We start from the raw sequence: 12,475 nt of genomic DNA, 5'->3' as shown, positions 1-12,475 counted from the left end.
AACATGCTTTTCAGCCCCTGAAAAGCACATTTTGGCCATAAAAACTGAATATGTCCCCTGCAACCAAACGAACTGTCGGAGACACAAATCTACAATGGACATAGTGTAAAATGGTCCAATTCAAGTAAGTTATTCATTTGGCATCATTCGAATGGATAGAAATCAAGTTTTAATGAAAATTATCATACTCTGCCAAAACGTGCTTTTCAGCCCCTGAAAAGCACATTTTGGCCATAAAAACTGAATATGTCCCCTGCAACCAAACAAACTGTCAGAGACACAAATCTACAATGGACATAGTGTAAAATGGTCCAATTCAAGTAAATTATTCATTTGGCATCATTCGAAGTGATAGAAATCAAGTTTTAATGAAAATTATCATACTCGGCCAAAACATGCTTTTCAGCCCCTGAAAAGCACATTTTGGCCATAAAAACTGAAAATGTCCCCTGCAACCAAACGAACTGTCGGAGACACAAATCTACAATGGACATAGTGTAAAATGGTCCAATTCAAGTAAGTTATTCATTTGGCATCAATCGAAGTGATAGAAATCAAGTTTTAATGAAAATTATCAAACTCGGCCAAAACATGCTTTTCAGCCCCTGAAAAGCACATTTTGGCCATAAAAACTGAATATGTCCCCTGCAACCAAACGAACTGTCAGAGACACAAATCTACAATGGACATAGTGTAAAATGGTCCAATTCAAGTAAGTTATTCATTTGGCATCATTCGAAGTGATAGAAATTAAGTTTTAATGAAAATTATCATACTCTGCCAAAACATGCTTTTCAGCCTCTGAAAAGCACATTTTGGCCATAAAAACTGAAAATGTCCCCTGCAACCAAACGAACTGTCGGAGACACAAAGCTACAATGGACATAGTGTAAAATGGTCCAATTCAAGTAAGTTATTCATTTGGCATCATTCGAAGTGATAGAAATTAAGTTTTAATGAAAATCATCATACTCGGCCAAAACATGCTTTTCAGCCCCTGAAAAGCACATTTTGGCCATAAAAACTGAAAATGTCCCCTGCAACCAAACAAACTGTCGGAGACACAAATCTACAATGGACATAGTGTAAAATGGTCCAATTCAAGTAAGTTATTCATTTGGCATCATTCGAAGTGATAGAAATCAAGTTTTAATGAAAATTATCATATTCGGCCAAAACATGCTTTTCAGCCCCTGAAAAGCACATTTTGGCCATAAAAACTGAAAATGTCCCCTGCAACCAAACGAACTGTCGGAGACACAAATCTACAATTGACATAGTGTAAAATGGTCCAATTCAAGTAAGTTATTCATTTGGCATCATTTGAAGTGATACAAATTAAGTTTTAATGTAAATTATCATACTCGGCCAAAACATGCTTTTCAGCCCCTGAAAAGCACATTTTGGCCATAAAAACTGAAAATGTCCCCTGCAACCAAACAAACTGTCGGAGACACAAATCTACAAAGGACATAGTGTAAAATGGTCCAATTCAAGCAAATTATTCATTTGGCATCATTCGAAGTGATAGAAATCAAGTTTTAATGAAAATTATCATACTCGGCCAAAACATGCTTTTCAGCCTCTGAAAAGCACATTTTGGCCATAAAAACTGAAAATGTCCCCTGCAACCAAACGAACTGTCGGAGACACAAATCTACAATGGACATAGTGTAAAATGGTCCAATTCAAGTAAGTTATTCATTTGGCATCATTCGAATGGATAGAAATCAAGTTTTAATGAAAATTATCATACTCTGCCAAAACGTGCTTTTCAGCCCCTGAAAAGCACATTTTGGCCATAAAAACTGAATATGTCCCCTGCAACCAAACAAACTGTCAGAGACACAAATCTACAATGGACATAGTGTAAAATGGTCCAATTCAAGTAAATTATTCATTTGGCATCAATCGAAGTGATAGAAATCAAGTTTTAATGAAAATTATCAAACTCGGCCAAAACATGCTTTTCAGCCCCTGAAAAGCACATTTTGGCCATAAAAACTGAATATGTCCCCTGCAACCAAACGAACTGTCAGAGACACAAATCTACAATGGACATAGTGTAAAATGGTCCAATTCAAGTAAGTTATTCATTTGGCATCATTCGAAGTGATAGAAATTAAGTTTTAATGAAAATTATCATACTCGGCCAAAACATGCTTTTCAGCCCCTGAAAAGCACATTTTGGCCATAAAAACTGAAAATGTCCCCTGCAACCAAACGAACTGTCGGAGACACAAATCTACAATGGACATAGTGTAAAATGGTCCAATTCAAGTAAGTTATTCATTTGGCATCAATCGAATTGATAGAAATCAAGTTTTAATGAAAATTATCAAACTCGGCCAAAACATGCTTTTCAGCCCCTGAAAAGCACATTTTGGCCATAAAAACTGAAAATGTCCCCTGCAACCAAACGAACTGTCGGAGACACAAATCTACAATGGACATAGTGTAAAATGGTCCAATTCAAGTAAGTTATTCATTTGGCATCATTCGAATGGATAGAAATCAAGTTTTAATGAAAATTATCATACTCTGCCAAAACGTGCTTTTCAGCCCCTGAAAAGCACATTTTGGCCATAAAAACTGAATATGTCCCCTGCAACCAAACAAACTGTTAGAGACACAAATCTACAATGGACATAGTGTAAAATGGTCCAATTCAAGTAAATTATTCATTTGGCATCATTCGAAGTGATAGAAATCAAGTTTTAATGAAAATTATCATACTCGGCCAAAACATGCTTTTCAGCCCCTGAAAAGCACATTTTGGCCATAAAAACTGAAAATGTCCCCTGCAACCAAACGAACTGTCGGAGACACAAATCTACAATGGACATAGTGTAAAATGGTCCAATTCAAGTAAGTTATTCATTTGGCATCAATCGAAGTGATAGAAATCAAGTTTTAATGAAAATTATCAAACTCGGCCAAAACATGCTTTTCAGCCCCTGAAAAGCACATTTTGGCCATAAAAACTGAATATGTCCCCTGCAACCAAACGAACTGTCGGAGACACAAATCTACAATGGACATAGTGTAAAATGGTCCAATTCAAGTAAGTTATTCATTTGGCATCATTCGAAGTGATAGAAATTAAGTTTTAATGAAAATCATCATACTCGGCCAAAACATGCTTTTCAGCCCCTGAAAAGCACATTTTGGCCATAAAAACTGAAAATGTCCCCTGCAACCAAACAAACTGTCGGAGACACAAATCTACAATGGACATAGTGTAAAATGGTCCAATTCAAGTAAGTTATTCATTTGGCATCATTCGAAGTGATAGAAATCAAGTTTTAATGAAAATTATCATATTCGGCCAAAACATGCTTTTCAGCCCCTGAAAAGCACATTTTGGCCATAAAAACTGAAAATGTCCCCTGCAACCAAACGAACTGTCGGAGACACAAATCTACAATGGACATAGTGTAAAATGGTCCAATTCAAGTAAGTTATTCATTTGGCATCATTCGAAGTGATAGAAATCAAGTTTTAATGAAAATTATCATACTCGGCCAAAACATGCTTTTCAGCCCCTGAAAAGCACATTTTGGCCATAAAAACTTAATATGTCCCCTGCAACCAAACGAACTGTCAGAGACACAAATCTACAATGGACATAGTGTAAAATGGTCCAATTCAAGTAAGTTATTCATTTGGCATCATTCGAAGTGATAGAAATTAAGTTTTAATGTAAATTATCATACTCGGCCAAAACATGCTTTTCAGCCCCTGAAAAGCACATTTTGGCCATAAAAACTGAATATGTCCCCTGCAACCAAACGAACTGTCGGAGACACAAATCTACAATGGACATAGTGTAAAATGGTCCAATTCAAGTAAGTTATTCATTTGGCATCATTCGAATGGATAGAAATCAAGTTTTAATGAAAATTATCATACTCTGCCAAAACGTGCTTTTCAGCCCCTGAAAAGCACATTTTGGCCATAAAAACTGAATATGTCCCCTGCAACCAAACAAACTGTCAGAGACACAAATCTACAATGGACATAGTGTAAAATGGTCCAATTCAAGTAAATTATTCATTTGGCATCATTCGAAGTGATAGAAATCAAGTTTTAATGAAAATTATCATACTCGGCCAAAACATGCTTTTCAGCCCCTGAAAAGCACATTTTGGCCATAAAAACTGAAAATGTCCCCTGCAACCAAACGAACTGTCGGAGACACAAATCTACAATGGACATAGTGTAAAATGGTCCAATTCAAGTAAGTTATTCATTTGGCATCAATCGAAGTGATAGAAATCAAGTTTTAATGAAAATTATCAAACTCGGCCAAAACATGCTTTTCAGCCCCTGAAAAGCACATTTTGGCCATAAAAACTGAATATGTCCCCTGCAACCAAACGAACTGTCAGAGACACAAATCTACAATGGACATAGTGTAAAATGGTCCAATTCAAGTAAGTTATTCATTTGGCATCATTCGAAGTGATAGAAATTAAGTTTTAATGAAAATTATCATACTCTGCCAAAACATGCTTTTCAGCCTCTGAAAAGCACATTTTGGCCATAAAAACTGAAAATGTCCCCTGCAACCAAACGAACTGTCGGAGACACAAAGCTACAATGGACATAGTGTAAAATGGTCCAATTCAAGTAAGTTATTCATTTGGCATCATTCGAAGTGATAGAAATTAAGTTTTAATGAAAATCATCATACTCGGCCAAAACATGCTTTTCAGCCCCTGAAAAGCACATTTTGGCCATAAAAACTGAAAATGTCCCCTGCAACCAAACAAACTGTCGGAGACACAAATCTACAATGGACATAGTGTAAAATGGTCCAATTCAAGTAAGTTATTCATTTGGCATCATTCGAAGTGATAGAAATCAAGTTTTAATGAAAATTATCATATTCGGCCAAAACATGCTTTTCAGCCCCTGAAAAGCACATTTTGGCCATAAAAACTGAAAATGTCCCCTGCAACCAAACGAACTGTCGGAGACACAAATCTACAATTGACATAGTGTAAAATGGTCCAATTCAAGTAAGTTATTCATTTGGCATCATTTGAAGTGATACAAATTAAGTTTTAATGTAAATTATCATACTCGGCCAAAACATGCTTTTCAGCCCCTGAAAAGCACATTTTGGCCATAAAAACTGAAAATGTCCCCTGCAACCAAACAAACTGTCGGAGACACAAATCTACAAAGGACATAGTGTAAAATGGTCCAATTCAAGCAAATTATTCATTTGGCATCATTCGAAGTGATAGAAATCAAGTTTTAATGAAAATTATCATACTCGGCCAAAACATGCTTTTCAGCCTCTGAAAAGCACATTTTGGCCATAAAAACTGAAAATGTCCCCTGCAACCAAACAAACTGTCGGAGACACAAATCTACAATGGACATAGTGTAAAATGGTCCAATTCAAGTAAGTTATTCATTTGGCATCATTCGAAGTGATAGAAATCAAGTTTTAATGAAAATTATCATATTCGGCCAAAACATGCTTTTCAGCCCCTGAAAAGCACATTTTGGCCATAAAAACTGAAAATGTCCCCTGCAACCAAACGAACTGTCGGAGACACAAATCTACAATTGACATAGTGTAAAATGGTCCAATTCAAGTAAGTTATTCATTTGGCATCATTTGAAGTGATACAAATTAAGTTTTAATGTAAATTATCATACTCGGCCAAAACATGCTTTTCAGCCCCTGAAAAGCACATTTTGGCCATAAAAACTGAATATGTCCCCTGCAACCAAACGAACTGTCAGAGACACAAATCTACAATGGACATAGTGTAAAATGGTCCAATTCAAGTAAGTTATTCATTTGGCATCATTCGAAGTGATAGAAATTAAGTTTTAATGAAAATTATCATACTCGGCCAAAACATGCTTTTCAGCCCCTGAAAAGCACATTTTGGCCATAAAAACTGAAAATGTCCCCTGCAACCAAACGAACTGTCGGAGACACAAATCTACAATGGACATAGTGTAAAATGGTCCAATTCAAGTAAGTTATTCATTTGGCATCAATCGAATTGATAGAAATCAAGTTTTAATGAAAATTATCAAACTCGGCCAAAACATGCTTTTCAGCCCCTGAAAAGCACATTTTGGCCATAAAAACTGAAAATGTCCCCTGCAACCAAACGAACTGTCGGAGACACAAATCTACAATGGACATAGTGTAAAATGGTCCAATTCAAGTAAGTTATTCATTTGGCATCATTCGAATGGATAGAAATCAAGTTTTAATGAAAATTATCATACTCTGCCAAAACGTGCTTTTCAGCCCCTGAAAAGCACATTTTGGCCATAAAAACTGAATATGTCCCCTGCAACCAAACAAACTGTTAGAGACACAAATCTACAATGGACATAGTGTAAAATGGTCCAATTCAAGTAAATTATTCATTTGGCATCATTCGAAGTGATAGAAATCAAGTTTTAATGAAAATTATCATACTCGGCCAAAACATGCTTTTCAGCCCCTGAAAAGCACATTTTGGCCATAAAAACTGAAAATGTCCCCTGCAACCAAACGAACTGTCGGAGACACAAATCTACAATGGACATAGTGTAAAATGGTCCAATTCAAGTAAGTTATTCATTTGGCATCAATCGAAGTGATAGAAATCAAGTTTTAATGAAAATTATCAAACTCGGCCAAAACATGCTTTTCAGCCCCTGAAAAGCACATTTTGGCCATAAAAACTGAATATGTCCCCTGCAACCAAACGAACTGTCGGAGACACAAATCTACAATGGACATAGTGTAAAATGGTCCAATTCAAGTAAGTTATTCATTTGGCATCATTCGAAGTGATAGAAATTAAGTTTTAATGAAAATCATCATACTCGGCCAAAACATGCTTTTCAGCCCCTGAAAAGCACATTTTGGCCATAAAAACTGAAAATGTCCCCTGCAACCAAACAAACTGTCGGAGACACAAATCTACAATGGACATAGTGTAAAATGGTCCAATTCAAGTAAGTTATTCATTTGGCATCATTCGAAGTGATAGAAATCAAGTTTTAATGAAAATTATCATATTCGGCCAAAACATGCTTTTCAGCCCCTGAAAAGCACATTTTGGCCATAAAAACTGAAAATGTCCCCTGCAACCAAACGAACTGTCGGAGACACAAATCTACAATGGACATAGTGTAAAATGGTCCAATTCAAGTAAGTTATTCATTTGGCATCATTCGAAGTGATAGAAATCAAGTTTTAATGAAAATTATCATACTCGGCCAAAACATGCTTTTCAGCCCCTGAAAAGCACATTTTGGCCATAAAAACTGAATATGTCCCCTGCAACCAAACAAACTGTCAGAGACACAAATCTACAATGGACATAGTGTAAAATGGTCCAATTCAAGTAAATTATTCATTTGGCATCATTCGAAGTGATAGAAATCAAGTTTTAATGAAAATTATCATACTCGGCCAAAACATGCTTTTCAGCCCCTGAAAAGCACATTTTGGCCATAAAAACTGAAAATGTCCCCTGCAACCAAACGAACTGTCGGAGACACAAATCTACAATGGACATAGTGTAAAATGGTCCAATTCAAGTAAGTTATTCATTTGGCATCAATCGAAGTGATAGAAATCAAGTTTTAATGAAAATTATCAAACTCGGCCAAAACATGCTTTTCAGCCCCTGAAAAGCACATTTTGGCCATAAAAACTGAATATGTCCCCTGCAACCAAACGAACTGTCAGAGACACAAATCTACAATGGACATAGTGTAAAATGGTCCAATTCAAGTAAGTTATTCATTTGGCATCATTCGAAGTGATAGAAATTAAGTTTTAATGAAAATTATCATACTCTGCCAAAACATGCTTTTCAGCCTCTGAAAAGCACATTTTGGCCATAAAAACTGAAAATGTCCCCTGCAACCAAACGAACTGTCGGAGACACAAAGCTACAATGGACATAGTGTAAAATGGTCCAATTCAAGTAAGTTATTCATTTGGCATCATTCGAAGTGATAGAAATTAAGTTTTAATGAAAATCATCATACTCGGCCAAAACATGCTTTTCAGCCCCTGAAAAGCACATTTTGGCCATAAAAACTGAAAATGTCCCCTGCAACCAAACAAACTGTCGGAGACACAAATCTACAATGGACATAGTGTAAAATGGTCCAATTCAAGTAAGTTATTCATTTGGCATCATTCGAAGTGATAGAAATCAAGTTTTAATGAAAATTATCATATTCGGCCAAAACATGCTTTTCAGCCCCTGAAAAGCACATTTTGGCCATAAAAACTGAAAATGTCCCCTGCAACCAAACAAACTGTCGGAGACACAAATCTACAATGGACATAGTGTAAAATGGTCCAATTCAAGTAAGTTATTCATTTGGCATCATTCGAAGTGATAGAAATCAAGTTTTAATGAAAATTATCATACTCGGCCAAAACATGCTTTTCAGCCCCTGAAAAGCACATTTTGGCCATAAAAACTTAATATGTCCCCTGCAACCAAACGAACTGTCAGAGACACAAATCTACAATGGACATAGTGTAAAATGGTCCAATTCAAGTAAGTTATTCATTTGGCATCATTCGAAGTGATAGAAATTAAGTTTTAATGTAAATTATCATACTCGGCCAAAACATGCTTTTCAGCCCCTGAAAAGCACATTTTGGCCATAAAAACTGAATATGTCCCCTGCAACCAAACGAACTGTCGGAGACACAAATCTACAATGGACATAGTGTAAAATGGTCCAATTCAAGTAAGTTATTCATTTGGCATCATTCGAATGGATAGAAATCAAGTTTTAATGAAAATTATCATACTCTGCCAAAACGTGCTTTTCAGCCCCTGAAAAGCACATTTTGGCCATAAAAACTGAATATGTCCCCTGCAACCAAACAAACTGTCAGAGACACAAATCTACAATGGACATAGTGTAAAATGGTCCAATTCAAGTAAATTATTCATTTGGCATCATTCGAAGTGATAGAAATCAAGTTTTAATGAAAATTATCATACTCGGCCAAAACATGCTTTTCAGCCCCTGAAAAGCACATTTTGGCCATAAAAACTGAAAATGTCCCCTGCAACCAAACGAACTGTCGGAGACACAAATCTACAATGGACATAGTGTAAAATGGTCCAATTCAAGTAAGTTATTCATTTGGCATCAATCGAAGTGATAGAAATCAAGTTTTAATGAAAATTATCAAACTCGGCCAAAACATGCTTTTCAGCCCCTGAAAAGCACATTTTGGCCATAAAAACTGAATATGTCCCCTGCAACCAAACGAACTGTCAGAGACACAAATCTACAATGGACATAGTGTAAAATGGTCCAATTCAAGTAAGTTATTCATTTGGCATCATTCGAAGTGATAGAAATTAAGTTTTAATGAAAATTATCATACTCTGCCAAAACATGCTTTTCAGCCTCTGAAAAGCACATTTTGGCCATAAAAACTGAAAATGTCCCCTGCAACCAAACGAACTGTCGGAGACACAAATCTACAATGGACATAGTGTAAAATGGTCCAATTCAAGTAAGTTATTCATTTGGCATCATTCGAAGTGATAGAAATTAAGTTTTAATGAAAATCATCATACTCGGCCAAAACGTGCTTTTCAGCCCCTGAAAAGCACATTTTGGCCATAAAAACTGAAAATGTCCCCTGCAACCAAACGAACTGTCGGAGACACAAATCTACAATGGACATAGTGTAAAATGGTCCAATTCAAGTAATTTATTCATTTGGCATCATTCGAAGTGATAGAAATCAAGTTTTAATGAAAATTATCATACTCGGCCAAAACATGCTTTTCAGCCCCTGAAAAGCACATTTTGGCCATAAAAACTTAATATGTCCCCTGCAACCAAACGAACTGTCAGAGACACAAATCTACAATGGACATAGTGTAAAATGGTCCAATTCAAGTAAGTTATTCATTTGGCATCATTCGAAGTGATAGAAATTAAGTTTTAATGTAAATTATCATACTCGGCCAAAACATGCTTTTCAGCCCCTGAAAAGCACATTTTGGCCATAAAAACTGAAAATGTCCCCTGCAACCAAACAAACTGTCGGAGACACAAATCTACAATGGACATAGTGTAAAATGGTCCAATTCAAGCAAATTATTCATTTGGCATCATTCGAAGTGATAGAAATCAAGTTTTAATGAAAATTATCATACTCGGCCAAAACATGCTTTTCAGCCTCTGAAAAGCACATTTTGGCCATAAAAACTGAAAATGTCCCCTGCAACCAAACGAACTGTCGGAGACACAAATCTACAATGGACATAGTGTAAAATGGTCCAATTCAAGTAAGTTATTCATTTGGCATCATTCGAATGGATAGAAATCAAGTTTTAATGAAAATTATCATACTCTGCCAAAACGTGCTTTTCAGCCCCTGAAAAGCACATTTTGGCCATAAAAACTGAATATGTCCCCTGCAACCAAACAAACTGTCAGAGACACAAATCTACAATGGACATAGTGTAAAATGGTCCAATTCAAGTAAATTATTCATTTGGCATCATTCGAAGTGATAGAAATCAAGTTTTAATGAAAATTATCATACTCGGCCAAAACATGCTTTTCAGCCCCTGAAAAGCACATTTTGGCCATAAAAACTGAAAATGTCCCCTGCAACCAAACGAACTGTCGGAGACACAAATCTACAATGGACATAGTGTAAAATGGTCCAATTCAAGTAAGTTATTCATTTGGCATCAATCGAAGTGATAGAAATCAAGTTTTAATGAAAATTATCAAACTCGGCCAAAACATGCTTTTCAGCCCCTGAAAAGCACATTTTGGCCATAAAAACTGAATATGTCCCCTGCAACCAAACGAACTGTCAGAGACACAAATCTACAATGGACATAGTGTAAAATGGTCCAATTCAAGTAAGTTATTCATTTGGCATCATTCGAAGTGATAGAAATTAAGTTTTAATGAAAATTATCATACTCTGCCAAAACATGCTTTTCAGCCTCTGAAAAGCACATTTTGGCCATAAAAACTGAAAATGTCCCCTGCAACCAAACGGACTGTCGGAGACACAAATCTACAATGGACATAGTGTAAAATGGTCCAATTCAAGTAAGTTATTCATTTGGCATAATTCGAAGTGATAGAAATTAAGTTTTAATGAAAATCATCATACTCGGCCAAAACGTGCTTTTCAGCCCCTGAAAAGCACATTTTGGCCATAAAAACTGAATATGTCCCCTGCAACCAAACGAACTGTCGGAGACACAAATCTACAATGGACATAGTGTAAAATGGTCCAATTCAAGTAAGTTATTCATTTGGCATCATTCGAAGTGATAGAAATCAAGTTTTAATGAAAATTATCATACTCGGCCAAAACATGCTTTTCAGCCCCTGAAAAGCACATTTTGGCCATAAAAACTGAATATGTCCCTTGCAACCAAACGAACTGTCAGAGACACAAATCTACAATGGACATAGTGTAAAATGGTCCAATTAGAGTATGTTATTCATTTGGCATCATTCGAAGTGATAGAAATTAAGTTTTAATGAAAATTATCATACTCTGCCAAAACATGCTTTTCAGCCTCTGAAAAGCACATTTTGGCCATAAAAACTGAAAATGTCCCCTGCAACCAAACGAACTGTCGGAGACACAAATCTACAATGGACATAGTGTAAAATGGTCCAATTCAAGTAAGTTATTCATTTGGCATCATTCGAAGTGATAGAAATTAAGTTTTAATGAAAATCATCATACTCGGCCAAAACATGCTTTTCAGCCCCTGAAAAGCACATTTTGGCCATAAAAACTGAAAATGTCCCCTGCAACCAAACGAACTGTCGGAGACACAAATCTACAATTGACATAGTGTAAAATGGTCCAATTAGAGTATGTTATTCATTTGGCATCATTCGAAGTGATAGAAATTAAGTTTTAATGAAAATTATCATACTCTGCCAAAACATGCTTTTCAGCCTCTGAAAAGCACATTTTGGCCATAAAAACTGAAAATGTCCCCTGCAACCAAACGAACTGTCGGAGACACAAATCTACAATGGACATAGTGTAAAATGGTCCAATTCAAGTAAGTTATTCATTTGGCATCATTCGAAGTGATAGAAATTAAGTTTTAATGAAAATCATCATACTCGGCCAAAACATGCTTTTCAGCCCCTGAAAAGCACATTTTGGCCATAAAAACTGAAAATGTCCCCTGCAACCAAACGAACTGTCGGAGACACAAATCTACAATTGACATAGTGTAAAATGGTCCAATTCAAGTAAGTTATTCATTTGGCATCATTCGAAGTGATAGAAATCAAGTTTTAATGAAAATTATCATACTCGGCCAAAATATGCTTTTCAGCCCCTGAAAAGCACATTTTGGCCATAAAAACTGAATATGTCCCCTGCAACCAAACGAACTGTCAGAGACACAAATCTACAATGGACATAGTGTAAAATGGTCCAATTCAAGTA

Source organism: Stigmatopora argus, chromosome 20, assembly GCF_051989625.1.
Source record: "Stigmatopora argus isolate UIUO_Sarg chromosome 20, RoL_Sarg_1.0, whole genome shotgun sequence".
NCBI lineage: Eukaryota > Metazoa > Chordata > Actinopteri > Syngnathiformes > Syngnathidae > Stigmatopora > Stigmatopora argus.
Note: the sequence above shows the minus strand (reverse complement) of the source record.